Here is a 6,608-nt window from a genome sequence, read left to right as displayed (position 1 = left end):
AGACAAGGTTGCCCACTCTCACCACTCTTAATCAACATAGTTTTGGAAGTTTTAGCCACAGCAATCAGAGACGAAAAGGAAATAAAAGGAATCCAAATTGGAAAAGAAGAAGTAAAGCTGTCACTGTTTGCAGATGACATGATACTATACATAGAGAATCCTAAAGATGCTACCAGAAAACTGCTAGAGCTAATCAATGAATTTGGTAAAGTAGCAGGATACAAAATTAATGCACAGAAATCTCTGGCATTCCTATACACTAATGATGAAAAATCTGAAAGTGAAATCAAGAAAACACTCCCATTTACCATTGCAACAAAAAGAATAAAATATCTAGGAATAAACCTACCTAAGGAGACAAAAGACCTGTACGCAGAAAATTATAAGACACTGATGAAAGAAATTAAAGACGATACAAATAGATGGAGAGATGTACCATGTTCTTGGATTGGAAGAATCAACATTGTGAAAATGACTCTATTACCCAAAGTAATCTACAGATTCAATGCAATCCCTATCAAACTACCATGGCATTTTTCACAGAACTAGAACAAAAAAATTCACAATTTGTATGGAAACACAAAAGACCCCGAATAGCCAAAGCAATCTTGAGAATGAAAAACGGAGCTGGAGGAATCAGGCTACCTGACTTCAGACTATACTACAAAGCTACAGTAATCAAGACATTGTGGTACTGGGACAAAAACAGAAAGATAGATCAATGGAACAGGATAGAAAGCCCAGAGATAAACCCACACACATATGGTCACCTTATCTTTGATAAAGGCGGCAGGAATGTACAGTGGAGAAAGGACAGCCTCTTCAATAAGTGGTGCTGGGAAAACTGGACAGGTACATGTAAAAGTATGAGATTAGATCACTCCCTAACACCATACACAAAAATAAGCTTAAAATGGATTAAAGACCTAAATGTAAGGCCAGAAACTATCAAACTCTTAGAGGAAAACATAGGCAGGACACTCTATGACATAAATCACAGCAAGATCCTTTTTGACCCACCTCCTAGAGAAATGGAAATAAAAACAAAAATAAACAAATGGGACCTAATGAAACTTCAAAGCTTTTGCACAACAAAGGAAACCATAAACAAGACCAAAAGACAACCCTCAGAATGGGAGAAAATATTTGCAAATGAAGCAACTGACAAAGGATTAATCTCCAAAATTTATAAGCAGCTCATGCAGCTTAATAACAAAAAAACAAACAACCCAATCCAAAAATGGGCAGAAGACCTAAACAGACATTTCTCTAAAGAAGATATACGGACTGCCAACAAACACATGAAAGAATGCTCAACATCACTAATCATTAGAGAAATGCAAATCAAAACTACAATGAGATATCATCTCACACCAGTCAGAATGGCCATCATCAAAAAATCTAGAAACAATAAATGCTGGAGAGGGTGTGGAGAAAAGGGAACCCTCTTGCACTGTTGGTGGGAATATAAATTGATACAGCCACTGTGGAGAACAGTATGGAGGTTCCTTAAAAAACTACAAATAGAACTACCATATGACCCAGCAATCCCACTACTGGGCATATACCCTGAGAAAACCATAATTCAAAAAGAGTCATGTACCAAAATGTTCATTGCAGCTCTATTTACAATAGCCAAGACATGGAAACAACCTAAGTGTCCATCATCGGATGAATGGATAAAGAAGATGTGGCACATATATACAATGGAATATTACTCAGCCATAAAAAGAAACGAAATTGAGCTATTTGTAATGAGGTGGATAGACCTAGAGTCTGTCATACAGAGTGAAGTAAGTCAGAAAGAGAGAGACAAATACCGTATGCTAACACATATATATGGAATTTAAGGGGAATTCATGGAATTTAAGGGGAATTCATTCCTGTCTTACCCCTAGGCTCATGAAGAGCCTAGGGGTAAGACAGGAATAAAGACCCAGACCTACTAGAGAATGGACTTGAGGATATGGGGAGGGGGAAAGGTAAGCTGTGACAAAGCGAGAGAGAGGCATGGACATATATACACTACCAAACGTAAGGTAGATAGCTAGTGGGAAGCAGCCGCATAGCACAGGGAGATCAGCTCGGTGCTTTGTGACCACCTGGAGGGGTGGGATAGGGAGGGTGGGAGGGAGGGAGACGCAAGAGGGAAGAGATATGAGAACATATGTATATATATATAAAACTGATTCATTTTGTTGTAAAGCAGAAACCAATACACCATTGTAAAGCAATTATACTCCAATAAAGATGTTAAAAAAAAAAAGAATTCATCAAAGAAGCAAGTTAGGGCTTCCCTGGTGGCGCAGTGGTTGAGAGTCCGCCTGCCGATGCAGGGGACACGGGTTCGTGCCCCGGTCCGGGAGGATCCCACGTGCCGCTGAGCGGCTGGGCCTGTGAGCCATGGCCGCTGAGCCTGCGCATCTGGAGCCTGTGCTCCGCAACGGGAGAGGCCACAACAGTGAGAGGCCCGGGTATCACAAAAAAAAAAAAGCAGGTTATAAAATTAACATGTAATAATAAATAGCACTCTTACACACAAATACTTACCAATTAGAAGATATGATGGATGAGGAAAACTCATTTACAGTAGCAGCAACAGAAAATAAGATGCTTAGAATAAACAAGTGTCAGTGCCCTTTAGGCAAAGACCCCCAGGAACACACTGGTGGTTGGACAAATTGGGATTATTGCTTCTTGCATCAGAGAGCACGCACACTATGGGAATCATAGGGTATCTCAGTAAGTGGGTGTTGGAAAATACTTATTATAGAATTTGGTCTTGTGGTAGGTGATCTTGAGGAGGGTTTAATGAAGTGGGGCTTTAGTTTGGATGCTGTCAGAAAATGAAAGTACTTCTATAAATGGTATCTTTTTTAATTTTATTGAAGTATATTTAATTTACAATGTATTAATTTCTGCTGTACAATAAAGTGATTCAGTTATACATGTATATTCTTTTTCCTACTCTTTTCCATTATGGTTTATCACAGGATATTGAATACAGTTCTCTGTGCTATACAGTAGGACCTTGTTGTTTATCCATTCTATGTATAATAGTTTGCATCCGCTAATCCCAAACTCCCAATCCATCCCTCCCCCACCACTCCTCCCCCTTGGCAACCACAAGTCTGTTCTCTATTTCTGTGAGTCTGTTTCTGTTTTGTAGATGTTTATTTGTGTTGTATTTTAGATTCCACATGTAAGTGATATCATATGGTATTTGTCTTTCTCTTTCTGACTTAACTTCACTTAGTATGATAATCTCTAGGTCCATCCATGTTGCTGCAAGTGGCATTATTTCATTCTTTTTTATGGCTGAGTAATATTCCATTGTATACATGTACCACATCTTCTTTATCCATTCATCCGTCAATGGACATTTAGGTTGCATCCATGTCTTGGCTATTGTGAATAGTGCTGCTATGAACATAGCGGTGCATGTATCTTTTTTTTTTCTTAACACCTTTACTGGAGTATAATTGCTTTACAATGGTGTGTTACTTTCTGCTTTATAACAAAGTGAATCAGCTATACATATACATATATCCCCATATCTCCTCCCTCTTGCATCTCCCTCCCACCCTCTCTATGCCACCCCTCTAGGTGGTCACAAGGCACCACGCAGGGGCCGTGCTAATCTTCTCTGTATCGTTCCAGCTTTAGTGTATGTGCTGCCGAAGCAAGCACTTTTAGAATTGTAGTTTTCTCTGGGTATATGCCCAGGAGTGGGATGGCTGGATCATATGGCAACTCTATTTTTAGTTTTGTGAGGATCCTCCAGACTGTTTTCCATGTATGAATGGTAGCTTAATACATCTTATCTAGTTGGAAGACTAGACTGAGGCTAAAAGGAGTTGTTAATGTTTTGACAAAAAAATTTTTAAGGTCACGGAACAGTTTTAATTTCCCCCTGTTTAGGTCATTTAAATCACACTTAGTTTTCAAATAAAGACAATGATGAAATCATACTTCCATCTAAACATGATACAACTATCCTGCCTACAACCAAAACACACCAGCCCTTCTCAAAGAGAGGACGCTGAGTCTTTGGGCGATGTTTGCTTTTCTCCTTTGATATTCTGTAACCTAAATCCTGAAAATAAGCTTAGCTCTTATTGATAGGTCTTCCATTAGATGATAAGTGAATAGGAGAGGGAAGAAAACAAAACAATTTGGATAACATACATACAAACATATTCATAACAAAATAAGGAAGAGATACTCATAACTATTTGAATCCTCGTTTCTGCAATGTGGTCAGAGCTGGTCTTTAAAACTCCCTTCTTCCATTACTCATTCCTTATTTCCTTTGCCCTCAACAAGCCTCTTAGTTGGTCATGACTCTTTGCCTTCTGGAGTGAACCAAACCTTCATTCTTGAAAGGTCTAAGCCATTAACAGTCCTGCTTATGTTGAGTTGTTGTAGTTTTTCTTTGGCTTTATTCACAGGACATGGTAGAGATGCCATAAGGCAGCTCCTGTATTCCAGACATACTCTTCCTTGTTACCATTGTAGAGTAGCAATCCAACTTGCCCTTGGTAGTCAGGATCAATTGCCCCAGCCACTAGAGAAACCTCCTTATTTGCCTGTTAATTCTGAGTCATGGGGAGCCCAAGGTGGCTGGGTGGCAATTCAATATACTCATTGCCACATTGCCTAGTGGAATCATTCATTCCTCCCTTTAGAACTAAGACCTGTAGATCAGCAGAGCCTAAGGTCACAGGGGACAGGGAGCGAAAATGTTGCTAGTAGATCACTAGGCATAATAGGGAGAGGACCCACTCTTATTTCCACCCTTTGATTCCTGGCCCTGTGAACGCTGGCTACGAGAAAAGCAGCACCATCCGTTGGACGCTGATTTAGAGCATATACAGCGTGGAGGACATTGCTACAGCCCTGCAAGGTATTGCCACCTAGAGGGCCCTGTAATTGAGTCTTCAAAAGGCCAGTACAGGGACTTCCCTGGTGGCGCAGTGGTTAAGAATCCGCCTGCCAATGCAGGGGACACAGCTTCGAGCCCTGGTCCGAGAAGATCCCACATACCGCAGAGCAGCTAAGCCCGTGTGCAACAACTACTGAAGCCCACGCGCCTAGAGCCCGTGATCCACAAGAGAAGCCACCGCAGTGAGAAGCCCTCGCACCGCAACGAAGAGTAGTCCCCGCTTGCTGCAACTAGAGAAAGCCTGCGCGCAGCAACAAAGACCCGACGCAGCCAAAAATAAATAAATAAATTTATTTTAAAAAAAGGCCAGTACACCATTCTATAAAGCCAGCTGCTCCAGGATAATGGGGAACATGATAAAACCAGTGAATTCCATGAGCATAGGCCGATTGCCAGATTTCGTTTGCCGTGAAGTGAGTTCCTTGATCAGAAGCAATACTATAAGTCCACGGATGGTAAATTTGGCAGAAGGACTGTGTTCAGGGACCTCCTTGCCATCAATTTTCCCATCGTGTTCTTTCTGAGTCCCTTATGACCCAGCTAACCACTGAGCATAGCCTGTGAATCAATATAGACTCATACCTCTGGCCATTTCATCTTCTAAGCAAGATGAATAATCAGGTGCACTGCTTGAAATTCTGCTCACTGGAAGGATTCCCTTTCATCACTGTCCTTCAGGGATGTCCTAGAAAGAGTCTGTACTGCTGTAGATGTTTACTTGGTGCAGAACCATGTGTAAACCAAGCCTGAGTTTTCTCTTCCTCAGTCAGCTGGTTGCCAGGAGCTCTGCAGGAGGCCGTAAGTGTGGGATGGGGGAGAGAAGGTAATGTAGCGGGAATAGGAGTCATGAGCATTTGGACCAGTTCCTCATGAAATTTACCTGTGCCCACTGGGCCTCTTCAAGTACAGTCTCGACGATACCACCTCCATTTCATAATGAGCACTGTGGTACTGCCCGCTCTTATGGCTTGGTAGGTCAGACAGTACCTAGTTCATGAAGGGCAGCTCAGATCACATGGTAATGGGGTAGCCTATGGTCAAGTGGCCAGCAGCAAGCCAAACGCTGTTTCCCAAAAAGAGTAATCACCCACAAAATCCTAAGGGTCTGTTCTATGATTCACCTGTGGGAACCTGCCAACGGCTCCGATCATCTCCAGCCGCCAGTGACACTCCAAGTGCCGTTGGATCTGCTGCATCATGTAGCCCAACTGGCAGAGCAGTTTACGCAGCAGCCTGGACCTGTTGCAGAGCCTTCTCTTGTTCTGGTCCTACTCAAACTAGCAGCTTTGAAGGTTAATTGCTAAGTGGGCCCTAGTAGCATACCTAACTGAGGAATATGTTGCCTCCAAAATCCAAAAAGACTCACTAGACATTGTGCCTCTCTTTTGGTTGTAGGAGGTGACAAAAGCAACAATTCGTCCTTTACCCTAGAAGACATGCCTTGACATGTCCCACACCACTGGACACCTGGAGATGTCACTAAGGTGGGAGACTGCTGAATTTTTGTGAGGTTTATTTCCTACCCTCTGACACACAATTGTCTTATCAATGTCTAGAGTATTCGCTACTTTCTTTTATTTATTTATTTATTTATTCTTTGTTGTGGCACGTGGGCTTCTCTCTACTTGTGGTGTGTGGGCTCCAGAGCACGAAGGCTCTCTAG

The 6,608-nt window shown here is 41.9% G+C and overlaps 1 non-coding gene across 1 annotated transcript; it reads right to left on the bottom strand.

Moving 5' to 3' along the window:
* Positions 1-3,585: 3,585 nt before the first annotated feature.
* Positions 3,586-3,690, bottom strand: LOC132416257 (U6 spliceosomal RNA). Its single transcript, XR_009517519.1, has one exon. It is a non-coding gene; the product is annotated as a U6 spliceosomal RNA (small nuclear RNA).
* Positions 3,691-6,608: the final 2,918 nt, after the last annotated feature.

Source organism: Delphinus delphis, chromosome 1 (assembly GCF_949987515.2).
Source record: "Delphinus delphis chromosome 1, mDelDel1.2, whole genome shotgun sequence".
NCBI lineage: Eukaryota > Metazoa > Chordata > Mammalia > Artiodactyla > Delphinidae > Delphinus > Delphinus delphis.
Note: the sequence above shows the minus strand (reverse complement) of the source record. Positions and strands in the feature narration are given on the sequence as shown.